Raw genomic sequence first — 14,595 nt, 5'->3', positions numbered from 1 at the left:
CTGCTGAGAGAGTCTTATGTGGCTTTTCCAACATGTGACAAGCTGTTTTTCTCTTGTTTCTTTTATGACCCTTCCTTTAAATTTTAAATTTTATTTAAATTTAAATTTAGGGCCTCCCTGGTGGCACAAGCAGTTAAGCACAGCACTATGAAGCAATCCGCAGCCTCTGCAGCCAAAGCTCCATCCCCCAGCCAGCCATGGGAGCTACCCACATGGCTCAGCAGACCTCTCCTGTCTTGTCTGCTGCTCCCCTCAGCAGTGTGTTTCAGTCAGTCTTCCTATTCTGCTCCCCACTCTGTCTCTGGTGAATCCTCTCACAGGCCCCCTCCCACGGACCTTCCAAACCTCTGGCCTGTACTGCAGTTCTTGTATGCATAAATAAATAAATCTTTTAAAAAATCAAAATAATACACAGGTATATCTCATTTACAAAAATAAAATCTATTTATTCATTTATTTTTTTTAAAGATTTATTTTACTTATACAAGGACCGGAGTACAGGCTAGATGTGCGGGAGGGTGAGAGGATTCACCAGAGACAGAGTGGGGAACAGAACAGGCAGATTGATGAAATACACTGCTGAGGGGAGCAGCAGGCGAGACAGGAGAGGTCTGCTTGCCATGTGGGTTGCTCCACGGCCGGCGGGGATTTAACAGGCACTGCAGAGGCTGTGGACAGCTTCACAGTACTCTGCTCAACTGCCTGCACCACCAGGGAGGCCCTAAATTTAAATTTATTTAAATTTTACTAACATTGTCCCAGAAGTCCCTTAAAGTAACTTAATTTTTTCATTTTGCTAGTTTGTCTGCTTTTTTCACTTTCTCATCAGCTCACTTATCTGCTCCTTTGCTTTATTCATTCTGTTCTTGGACACTTCTATATTTTTCAGTACTGTCACAGTGTTATTCAGCTCTGTAAATTTCTGTTTGGATCTTTCTTAAATCCCTCATTCATCCATTCTTCTCCTGAGTTCAGACAACATCCTTCTAAACATTATATTTCATTATTCATCAAGTAGTTCACTTATGTCCATATCTTTATATTATTTTCCAGGGGTCAAAACCTTTCTTTTGGAACATGTTCCTCTGTCTTCCCATTGTGTTTATTCTGTGTGCCTTCTTCTGTGTATTAGAAAACTATATTATCTCTTCTGGTCTTTAAGGAATGGCTATGTGACTACGCATAGACAAAATATACAATTAATCATTGCCTTATGATATATTTGATTTGCATTTCCAAGTAATGGTTATCACATCTAAACAAAATGAATAATTCCTTAACATCATGAAATATACAGTCAGTTTTCGTATTTCCCTAGTTGTTCATATTTTTTTTTAATTCAGAATAAAATAGTTTCATTAACTAGGATCCATTAATATAACATTAAAGGGGGGCCTCCCCGGTGGCGCAGCGGTTGAGAGCTGGGTTGCGAAGTTGACCGCAGTCTCTGCAGCGCCTGTTTGATCCCCGGCTGCCCCCCGGCCACCGGAGGAGGGTCCCACATGGCGCGCAGACCTCTCCTGCCGCCCGCTGCTCCCCTCAGCAGTGTACTTCGGTCCTTCTGCCTGCTCTGCTGCCCGCTCTGGCTCTGGTGAATTCTCTCACCCTCCCGCGCTTCTGACTGTACCCAGTGCTTGTATAAATAAATAAATCTTTAAAAAAAAAAAAAAGAAAAATCTTAAAAATATATATATATATATAACATTAAAGGCTCCCATTTATCACTTTTACCTTTGCATTATTTTGTTATATCTATCAGTTTAATTATAAAGGTATGTATAAACTGTGGCTAGTTACAAATCTTTAGTATTATTTACCATATTTTTCTATCTTCTGTATTTTTTGTAAATTGGTAGCTTAGGTTGTCCTAGAGTATTAATCAGATTTGTATTTAATTTAAGGGTGTGTACCTCCATCAGGAGACACATAGTTTTCTATTATTATTATTGTTTATAATTAATGTTAATATTTTATTTGATTTGTACTTGTAAATCATTACTGTATGTTTTCAGTGACTTGTTCAACTCTTATGTGGACTACTTAAAATATTTATGTCTTTTTAATAATAGACTTTTTAATTTTTGACTGAGGGTGTGATTTTACCTTTTTAAAATAGCTATATTAAAGGATAATTGATGCACAATAATACATGTATACTTAAAATGTAAAATTTTATGTTTTGATTTTGATATGTGTGAATGCCCATCAAACTAATATTAACATCAAAAAGTAAAATATCCATTTCTCTTAGAAATTTTCCTATACTTGTTAATCCATTAATCTCCACCCTCTTTATATACTATTGGCAATTGCTGACATTTTCTAGAATTTTACATAACAGAAAACATACGATATTGTTTCTGCTTTTGCCTGATGTGTTTCTCTCAGTATAATTATTTTAAGATTTATATTTTGTAGTGTGCACCAATAATTTCTTGCTTTTAATGGCTGAGAAAAAGTCTTTTCCATGAATGTATCACTGTTGACATGTTCAGGTTTTGCTGAGCATTTGAGTTGTTTTCAGTTTCAGGTGATTACAAATAAAGTTGTTATTAACATTATGAACAAAGTTTTGTATAGACTCACTTCTCTTGTATAAAGATCCAGCAGTAAAATATTTATGTTAGATATTAAGTGAATTCCTAACTTTTTTAAAAGCTACCAAACTATTTCAAAGTGGTTATGTAATAGGGTGGTCCCCAGGAAAGGGGGAGGTTCCAGGTTCCCTGCCCCACCCAAATGAAGTGTGGAGCTGAGCAGGGAGAGAAGAAGCTGCAGAGGAGACTGAGGGAGAAAGGAAGCAGGATGGAGCCAGAAGGAGACCTGGAGGAGGCGAGTGGAGCCTAGAGTCACGAGAAGAAACTGCGCTTGCTTTTTGGCCGTGGACAGGGTGACAATGGCATCTTTTATCTTGATTTTGATTTTGCTCTTTTCCTTCCAGGCTTGTCTGGTTGTTTCTGACCCTTTTCTGTGGGTCCCCACAGGAAGATGCTTTGGACTTGTGGCAGGCTTTGGGGCCTTGCTCTGGGCCAATCCCATTTGGATGGAGTTTTACCCACGAGGGGACGGGTAACTTTGGGTGCTTGATTTAGAAACTAGATGCTTTGCCTTTCCTGTATTGTTTCCTAATTGTATTAAAGTTCCTTCCCATTAAAGTCTCATATGTTTTGTGTTGATGCGGCGGATGGCAGAACCCATTTAAAGCAGGCAGGTTTTGGGGGGGGTCTGGGGTGCTCCTCTCCCTGCCCTGTAACAGTTATGCCATTTTATCAGCAGTATATGAGTGTTTTACTTACTTCAAATCCTTGTTAGCACTTGTGATCCATTTTTATATGTAAGAATTCGCATAGATGTGAATTACACATTGGTTTTAATTTGTATCTTTTAATATCGAACTCTTTTATTTTATTTATTGGTTCTGTGTTTTCTTATTGTTAAATTTATTGTTAAATTTTAAAGATCTTTACATATACTGTTTACAAGTATTTTACCAGACGTATGTAGTAATATGTAGTAATTGTAGTAATATGTTAGTAATCTTTAACTAAATTTTGATGAAATCAAAATTATCAATTCATATTTTTGATATTATTTAAGAAATAATTTTCCAACATATGTTCTTACTTCTCTTGTATAAAGAGATCAAAAGATTTACTCTTATGATTTCTTATATTACTTCTGTAGTTTTAAGTTTACACCATGATCTATACAGCAGAACTCATATTAGGTTAATTTATGAATATAGTGTCATCATGGAATAAAATGTATTTGCTGTCATGTGGAGATCAAATTATTCCAGTATACTCTTTAATTTGTTTCCACGGAAACACTTTTGCATCCTTGCAGAAAATATGTTATACATAAATGTGTGAGCCTATTAACAGAATTTTTATTCTGTTCCATTGATCTGCTTTTCTCCTATATTATGCTGCCTTGACTTGCTTTCTGTAGTTTTATAGCATCTTGAAATCATGTAGTATTTATCCCTTAATATTATTATTTTTCAAAGTTGTTAGGTTAGTCTAGGTTCTTTGCATTTCCATATAATTTTAGAGTCGGTTTACTAATTTCCATAAAACTTAAGCTTGCTTAGATTTTTAGTGGAATTATATTGATTTTTAAATCAAATGTAAAGAATTGACATTATAAAAATATAGAATGTTCTGTCTTGCTATGACACCATAAGCATGGGCAGCAAACAAGTATGAGTCTATCAAACTAAAAATAAATAAATAAATAAAAACCTTCTGCTCTGTACAACAAAGGAAACAACTAACAGAGTGAAAGGGAGCACAGAAAATAGAAAAAAACACCAAATCATATATCTGATAATGAGTTGATCATGGATAGAAAGAAAGTGTTTCATTACAATTTAGTGGTGATAAATGTACTCATCCTTTACTGAACATTTTCTGACGCCAAGTTGGATGGGCAGTTTGGGTCCCGGCCATGGCTTAGTAGGAGGGAAAGTCATCCTTTCCTGAGGGAAGGATTTTATTTTGTTCCTTGTGTTTGGCTGATGTTGAATTGTTATTATCTAAAGGTCTTTTTAGGTTGCTTGTTTCTAATTCTTTAACTAACTGGAATTAAGAGGAACTTCTTGAGGCTTTTTATTTTTATCTGCAACTGTTGACATTCATAATTACTTGCATTTCTAGCACCCAGGCTGGTAAGTGTTAGGCAAAGAGAATATCCAGAGAAATGACCACTGCATCTTTCCTCTAGGGACAAAGTCCATAGTCATCCTGTCCTTTTTCCCACCTTCTTTCTTTTTTCTTGGGTTCGTTTTATTTTTAATATCCAGCCTTTTTAGCTGAACTAGAGAGAAAAATAGATAAATGCATATCTAATTCATAATTCTAGAAATGTATATCCTATTTATTTTATTTTTTTCTCTGGTTTTATTTTGGATAATTTCTATAGCTATATGTTCAAGTTAACTGAACTTTTCCTCTTTAATATCAAGTGTTGTTGATCCTGTTGGACATATTTTTAACTAATACATTGTAGTTTTCCTCTCAAAAAGTTTGATTTGCATCTTTGTAAAATATCTTTCATTACTTTATTGACTTTTTTGAACATGACATTCAATAATTAACAACTGTTTCATTATCTTTTTGCTATATATATATATATCTATATATCTATATCTATATCTATATATATATATATATATATATATCTGGTCTCAATTGGTTTATTTTCCTTCTTCTTATGGGTCACATTACTGTTTCTTTGAATTCATAGTAGTTTTCATAGGATTCCAGACTTTGTGAAATTCCCTTTGTTGGATACAGAATATTTTTATGTTTCCAAAAATATTTTTCAATTATTTCTGGAATTCACCTAAGTTCCTTGGATACAATTTTATTATGTTAGGTCTTGCTTTTAATAATAGAACCAGACTGTGACTCATATCAGCTAATGATTTGCCATTACAAGGCAAAACCTTTTAGTGTACTCTAACCAATATGGCTGTAGGCAATAGGTACTATTCTTTGCTTTTCTTTATCTCTATGACATTAACAACATAAGTAGTGATGTCTAGGTTTAGGTGGCACTCACTGTTTTGTATGAACATGAATATTTTTCTAAGGTGAGCAAAATTGATTTACCAAATCAATATAAGGAAATTTTTCTTACTTTGCAATTGTGTTTTCACAAGGAGGACAGACTGTTTACAGTGATATGTGGTTTTTTGAAGTTCAAATTATACTAGTTTAAGGAAAAATAGACTGTGATTAAAATATGTATTTATGTATATATAATTATATCTAGTATTTACAGATTTAATTTTAATAAAATATTAAGTATATGCATATATTTAATGTTTCATGTGCTAATGCAAATGTTAGTAGGCACTTCCATTCTAAAAATAATATAACACTGGTTTCAAGAAACCTAATAAATGTTTTTTATCCTCAAGTCTTTGGTAATATTTTAAAGAGAATTTTATTTTAAAAGTCATTATTATATAAAGTTCTCAGGTGGAACAAATCCCACCAATTTATTTGGGAGATTACTATATTTTGTTGAGACAGTTTCTGATATCCAGCCTAATTTTATCTTAATTTCTTTCCAGAACATTATGCTACCTCTACTATCATAAATCATTCTGCTCCCTGCTGAGCACTTAATGTTTCCAATATAGGTAGAAAATTATATCTCATCTTAGTTTTAGGAAAACTAGTATGTAGCTCTTTTAAACTTAACTGGCAAGCCTAGCGCCTTAATCTGTATCATGTGGCATCTATGTTATGATTTCAATGCCATCTGCTTCTGTTTTTTTATCTCTATATTTTAAAAATGAAATACTAAATTATTTATTTGAATCATCTATAATTTCAAATTTCATTTTTATTAAGTAATCCACATTTATGAGAATTTTAATCTTTTTATGTGAAATTGAATTTGTTGATCAAATTACCAACTGGTATGAATATATTAATCTTTGGTTTATGACTAGTTGCTATAAATTGTTTACCATAATCATATTATTCTGTTATTTCAAATTCAGAAAGCAAATTTTCAAGGTCTATGATAAAATAATATTTTCTAAACTTGCCTTAACAATTTACCACAAATTAAGTGGCTTAAAAGAACACAAATGAAAAAAAAAACCCACAAATGTATTATTTTACAGTCTTGTAGGTTATAAAACCAGCACAGCTCTTACTGGGGTAAAATTATATGTCAACAAGGGTGTCTTTTTTTCTGGACGCTCTAGGAATCAATGTTTCCTTACCTTTTAGAAGCTTTCCACATTTGACTCATAACCCTTTCCCTCTATTGTCAAAATCAGTAACATTGATTATTTTCTGACCCAGTTTCTGTCATCACGTCACTCTCATATTTTTCTTCTTTGGCCTCAACCTTCTAAGTCTCAAGATTTTTTTTGATTATATTAGACCCAAGTGGATAATTCAGGATAATCTCTTTACTTTTAGGCAGTCCATTAGGAAACTAATTCTGCTCCAGGCTTAATACTCCTTTTCTATCTAACCTAACATATCCATAAGTTCTGAGAATTAGTATATTGGTGCCCTTGAGGTCCATAATTTGGCTACTATAATAACTGAATATAAAATCCTCCTTCAGGGCCTCCCTGGTAGTGCAGCGGGTTGACCGCTGCACTGTGAAGCTGTCCGCAGCCTCTGCAGTGCCGGTTCGATTCCCGGTCAGCCAGGGAGCTACCCACATGGCGATGCAGACCTCTCCTGTCTCGCCAGCTGTGTCCCTCAGCAGTGCTTTTGGTCTGTCTGCCTGTTCTGCCCCCACTCTGTTTCTGGTGAATTCTCTCTCCCTCCTGCACCTCTGGGCTGTGTGCCAGCACTTGTATGAATAAATAAATCTTAAAAAAATAAAATCCTCCTTCAAGGAGAACTGGTGAATCAGAGTGAGCAGCATGTATGTAGCAAGTCATGAGAGATCATCCCTGTAGAAATTTATTTTATTTTCAGGGATATTTAGTTACCATTGGCTTTTTTACTTTTAATCATATTATGAATGAAGTTTCTAGGTTATTGGTTTATGACTCAGTTATGTCTGAACAATCCCACTAATTAAAAAATTTCAGGGCCTCCCTGGTGGCTCAAGGGGTTAAGTCTCAGCACCATGAAGCTATCCGCAGCCACTGCAGCACCAGTTCAATCCCTGGCTAAGGAGCTAACTCACATGGCACAGCAGACCTCTCCTGCCTTGTCCACTGTCCCCCTCAGCAGTGTATTTCAGGCAATCTGCCTGTTCTGCTCCCCAATCTCTCTGGTGAATCCTTTCACCTCCCCACCCCGCACCTCTGGCCTACACCCCAGCTCTTACATGCATATATAAATAAATCTTTAAAAAGAATTCAATCAGGGTCCCCTTAGTGGCCTAGGGGTTAAGTCTCAGTGCTATCATCCTGGTGGCTTGAGAACAATCCCTGGCCAGGGAGCTAACACACCTATGGTTCAGCAGACCTCTCCTGTTTCGCCCACTGCTCTCCTTAGCTCTATTTTAGTAAATCTGCCTGTTCTGCTCTCCACTCTGGTGTATCCTCTCACCCCTTGCACCTGTGACCTACACCCCAGTTCTTCTATGCAAAAATAATTAATAATTTAAAAAAGTTTTTAAAAATTTCAATCAAGTTAAAAGAATGTTTGATGGTGAAACTTAGCTTCTCAAGTAATTCAGATGGGTAGATGTAGGTGAGAATTAAAGAACTATATAGTAAATAACATGGTAATGCATCTATTTATTCAGGCTTATCTATTGCAAGAAAGGGCAAGTAATAACATAATTACACAAATGAAATACATTATGGTCCTGAAACATAAGGAGTATGAAATTCTGATGTGGGCTGATACCATGTCTATCTCTGTACCTGATTGATTTAAGTGGAGAATTTTTTCCCGTATTTCATGGAATAATGCCACAGTTATTTTGATATTTTGGAATGAAGAGATTTAAAAAATCATAATTGAGCATGAAGATCTGGAGTGAGGAGAATCATTTTGTTTTGTTTTACAACCATTGAATGTCATTTGGAATGTCAGGTCCACCTATATACTTTATTTACTCTGTAGTCTTTGCTTCTTTCTTTTGAAAATAGTAGCTACCAGCATATCTATTTCCTTCTTTGTTTGAAAAACAGTAAGAAATTATACATGCAAATGTGAGTCTATTGTAAATAGAGAGCTCTGGAACCTTTCAGAAATCAAACATGCAGGATAGGGTATATACGGTTCAAGACAAAAACAGACAGCCTATGTATCTGCAGCCAAGATAGCTGGCAGTCCAAACGTTCCACTGGATGGAGAGCAGTGAGAGGAAATCTTGCCTGCGGTAGATGACAGAACGGTTGGCAGATTAAGCCAGAATAGCACTATGTGACATGATGAGGAAAGTATGTTTTCTATGAGGACAAAGATTATTTTTTTCCGTCCATTTAAAATTTTTTAATATGTTGAGGGTTTTAATCTTCTATATGTAGAAAGGACTAGCAATCAATTTTTTTCTAAAGTATCCACGTTTTCACTTGCAATGTAGCTCCTCAAATATGAATATTTGTATACTTCTTATAATTTTCAGTCATTTAGGTCTGCTTTCGAGCCCAGGGCATATATTAAGTCATTGCGAAAAATACTTTTAAACATTTTTGTGGTGATAGGAATGCTTGCATCTTTCTCTAGATTTTCTTGGTTTTAAAGTTTGTTACTGAGTCTCCTGGGAGTAAGTTAGATTTTAATATGTTTACTTTCCCTACAACCTTATTTGTGTGCAGCAAGCACAGAAGTTATTTCTACAATGTGAGGGAGAGTTTCTCCCAGGAGGTTTGTGACAGCTGTACTCACCAGCAGAAAGATAGGCGCTCTTGAAATTTTATACAGAATAAATGGATATATATTAGTGTTTTGCACATATCTTTCCTTGGTGTTGAGAAAACTAGAGGAATGAGGAAATAATTTGAGGAAAGAAGTCTGTGAATGCAGAGACAAATACACAATAGAACAAAACAAAACCTTAACTAATCAATAAAGCTTAGTGATTACATATATATATATAATTTCAATCAAGTTAAAAGAATGTTTGATGGTGAAACTTAGCTTCTCAAGTAATTCAGATGGGTAGATGTAGGTGAGAATTAAAGAACTATATAGTAAATAACATATATATGCATATACATATGCACACATACATAGTTACAACTGTAGATTTAGATATGAGTGATAATTTTCTAGCTGTTTTTTATTGGTAACCACAGTACTTTTCAAGCTATAGAATAATTAATGTGGAGTACTTTATTAAGTTTGACCCTTTGCTTAACTTTAATCTTACGGCACCTTAGCTTACCTATTGTGAACTGCCTTAGTTCTTTCCTTTTGTAGCCACATTTTTTACCTTGGTTCTCAGAAAGACCCAAACTTTTTCCACTCTGCTGACCCCTTTTTCTGCTTTAGTGAGAAGCGCTCAGAGCATGGGATGCGGAATAGTGGATCTTCATTTCACTGCAACTGCTGCTAATTTCACATCCCTAAAATTGGTAGTATTGTGCAAAGAAGATGCAGATTCAGTTAGAATGCCTGCAGCTATGGGTCAGGTAGGGTTATAATATTAATATTAATACAGATTGGAGAAGTAGATAGGAAGCTTGGAGCTGAATGTCAAAGAAAATTTATCTGAGCATAATTCTCATTATCACTTTTACCTCATTGCAAGGAGAACATGGTTTCCTTAGGATTACAGGCTAAGTCAGTAATGGAATTCTGAATGTCACATATATCTCCATAATGCTAACTTCTTTGTGTTATCTTTAATAAATGTGTACACACACACACACAGAGGATGATAGATAGATAGATAGATAGATAGATAGATAGATAGATAGATAGATAGATAGAGATAGAGAGATATTATGGTAAACCAAATTGAAACTGAAATATGATAGCACATTTATATAATCATTTGCTCTTAAAATTTTAATAGTTTCACAAATTTCTTCAACCTATTGAAAATGTATGATAGTTTTATAATGCCAGTGATTAGAAAAAAATGTTACTCTCATTGCACTTCTTCAAATAATACAAAACTTTGTAGAAATTCAGATTTACCTAGGAATCAACTCTTCCCTTGTTTGATAGCAAACAAGGGAAGATTGCCTGGTATTTACACAGGTGAAGTGGGACATTTTGGTGGTTATTAGAAGACATGTTATGAAATTATCCTCTTCTCTGTCTTAGTTCTGAGCAACATGTTTCCCTTTTATTTAGTCCAGACCTCTTTTGGAATGTCATGAATATTATGAGAGTGGGATCGGGTCTCTTCTTAAGCAGCCTAGTGTCATCCCACATGCCCATATTTGGAGAAGGTTCATCACTTCACTATAACATGAAATACAATCTTAGTCACCTGGGGTCATGTCACTATGAAGGGGTAATGGAAACCATTAAAATGTCAGTAATACAATGGCCATAGTTTCCTAGGGAAAAAAAAAAAAAACAAAATTTAATCTCAAGTATTCTCCAGCTCATTTGTAAAACAATCTAATCTTCAGAATCTAAACATGTTTAAAATCACACTATTTTAACAATGATTCAGGAGAGAATGAATTCTGAATGAAATAAATATGGATAAGAAAATGAAAATCACTTTCTTAAGAAACCATGACATACAGGCTGTATATATTTGATACCTTTGTTTCAAGGTTTTGGTTCAGATTATATATGTACATATATAAACATACACATAAGTTGCATGTGAAAAATTGACTTTGATGTGAAAGTAGAAGCCATCTTCTAAGCATATGTTTCCATTAGAATTATGCTCAAATCTAAACTTTTGTTTTTATGCTTTTGCTTGTTTCTGATATTTACTAGTGTATAGATATACCACTTTTAGAACTATTTATGTAAGATCAATATACAGGTGACATTAGAAACATAAAATATTGTCAGCTTAATCTCCAGGAGGTAGCATTTCTATATTATCAACAAACTCATTTGATAAGAAAATGTTCATTGTTTGTGGCCCTGCATACCAGGACCATTACAGCAATATCTAAAAATTTGAAGTCTCACATTTTTAGAATCATTTAGAAGACAATGGCTTTTCCTTCCTCCACTCACATATCATGGAGATAATTTTCCAATGTGTCTTGCAATGTTCTGAAATGCTTTAATTCTTAATATGTTTATTTCACTTATTCTCACTAGCCCTTTTAAATATTTCTTGGACTGCCATTCTTAAGGGAACCCATTTCATCAGAAAGCAGAAAGTATACCTTAATAGCATGGGAATTCCATGTCATAAGGATTTATCAACCAGCAATTTTCATGAATGCTTGGGAGGAATTTTGATCAGCAAAATAACACCATAAAGAGAATAGCAATCATCAAACTCAAAGCAAGTTGCTTACCATATAGCATAATAAATGTTTTTGTTTTATTTCAAATTTGGTCAAGAAAAATAAATTTAGATGTCAATAAGTAGTTCTTTGAGTCCAGATTTCTCTACCAGAAAAAAAAAAATGACTAATGATTGTCATAATAATAATGAATTCAAACAAATATTTCATTAGTGAATATCATCATTCAAAAGTAGAATATATTAACTCTAATCATATGTTTTACTGATAGTGATGGGTGACTTTATCTTTGTGGATGAAGGCTATCCTATTTACATATCAATATATGCAGTGCCAGAATTCTAGGCAAAAAGATTTAGCCTAATATAATCCAGATTTACTGCATTGTGCTTTAGAATTTTTATTATCTGACTTAACACTGAAGGAAATGCTTTTCTGTTACTGTGTTATATGTTATATGTTAATATGTTTACTTTTCTGTTACTGTATATGTTATATGTTATATGTTAATATGTTTCCTTTTCTGTTACTGTTTTCTGTTACTGTACTGTCTACAAACATGTAGACAAATTTAAGATTTACATAGTTATTAATTCTGTGCGTTTTTAAAACATTCAACAAAAGTTGTTGACTAACAGTTTTTGCTTGTTTGTTTAGTTTTATTTCTCTAAGGAAGCATCTTTGAATGGCAGTGTTTTCATTCTAACATGAACATAGGTTGAGATGTATAAATGTGAGTAGATTTCAACATTGTTGCTGATTTTTTTAAATCTTTTAATGGTAAATCTATGCTGAAAAAAATGTCAATTGCCTCATCATAAACTTTTTGATAACACTTAAAGTGAAAGAAAGAGAGCCCTATTTGTTTTGTCCAGGGAAAAATGCATTAATTCATGTCATATATATTTATAGGACATTCAACATGCCAGGCGTCATGCTAGGTGCTGTGCTGATGATTTATTTCATCCAAAAACTTTAAATCAAATAGAGGGCTTAAGATATATATATATGCAAATAATTATAAAATAGAGTAATATGTTAAAAATGATATATTAGTTGCACTGAAATAAGTTCTAAAGCAGCTCAAGGAAAACAATCAGTGAAGGCTTCAGAGGAGGGAGGCATTTTGGCTGGACTTTGAAATATGGGTGAAATTTACATTCAGAGTACTGTGTGAGGAGTGTAGTGTTGAAAAAATAAAAAGAGATAAGTGTGAGGAAAGTCATGGAGGTGAAAAAAAGCATAAGCCTTGTTTGAGGCTGGCAAAGGCTTGTGTGGAGTGGTAAAATGTCAGAAAAAAAGGTTAAAAATTTTACCTGCCATGTTTGTCCTTGAATGTCAAACATAGAAGTTCTACTCTTCCTGAAAGTCATGGTGAGACACAAAAGTTTTTGTGAAGGGGAATAAAATAATCAAGGCAATGTTTTAGGACAACTAAGCAGGTGGCAACGTGTAGTATTAATTGGAAGGGACTATGACGTTAGTCAGAACAGCCAGCCAGGCCGATATTGTCATAGCCCAGATGTCCAGCAGTAACAACAAAGCTAAGATAGTAGTAGCAAGAACAGAAAGAAATTAATAAAAGCACAATCATGAATTAGATATTCTTTATGCTATTCTTTTTTTTTTTTTGGCTGATGAGAAAAGACTTAGGAAGGGGCATAGATAATTCATAAATTATTTAATCTGGTTTCAGAATCAGATTAGAGAACACTCTATATGTCATTGAATTAAAATTTCTAATTTTCCCATTCATACAGCTAAAAAGAAAGAAATTAAATAGCATTCCAGAGTAACATAGCTGATGCTAAATTTAGATTTGAACACAATCTTATTCTGACGCAGTAAAATCTTTTCATTCCTATTTTAAGGTTAATTCCATTACACTACAACACTTCCCAGTGGTGACAGTAGGCTAAAAGCAAAAAATACAAGTGGAACGATGAACAAGACAGATACAAATATTGAACCAGAACTTAGGAAACATTAGGGAGGAAAACTAAGATTTTGCATTGACTCATAAGAAGTCAAAATTGAGAGTATGGAAATTAATGATAGCTCTAAAAGACAGAGCATAGCAATATTATTAATAGCTGGCATTTGTAAAACCACTGATATGTGTTAGTTATTATCTAGCATGTTACCAGCATTTTAAGGACAAACCCATTTGAAGGACAAACAAAAAAATGTAGATTTGCAATCAGTATAGAGACTGGTTTATGGAGTCATGTCAAACTGCAATTCAACCTAGTGTGGCCTCTGTTATTTATAGTCTCTGATCCTTATGGGTTGGCTCTATATTTCTGGAGATTCTTCCACCTATTATCCAATCCTTTTAATCAACAAGTATTTATACTTTTAAAAAGTGTTTTCTTCTTCATTTTTTATAATACTCCATTCTCATTGTATAGATTTATTACTCCCATTTTCTCTTTTACCCCTATGGTAGAATTTCTGTTTATTTTTACTTTTTCTCTTTCATGATTATACCATACTTGTAAGCCACATACAAATACACAGCCATACATATACACCCATGCATATACACAAACCTCTTTAACCTGCTTAATTTTTTCCTTCATAGCATTTGTAATTAGTTGACTTTAGTTTACATGTTTGTGTGTGGGAATTTTATTACCAGTAGATTGGAGCTTCATGAGGAAAGGAAAGGCCAGATAGCCTCTATCCCCAAGAAAGCTCCACCTTAGGTCAAAAATATAGTGTTAATGAAATTATCCAAGACTGGAAATTCA

This window comes from Talpa occidentalis, unplaced genomic scaffold (genome assembly GCF_014898055.3).
Source record: "Talpa occidentalis isolate TD23 unplaced genomic scaffold, MPIMG_talOcc4v2.1 talOcc4.2, whole genome shotgun sequence".
Lineage (NCBI taxonomy): Eukaryota > Metazoa > Chordata > Mammalia > Eulipotyphla > Talpidae > Talpa > Talpa occidentalis.
Note: the sequence above shows the minus strand (reverse complement) of the source record.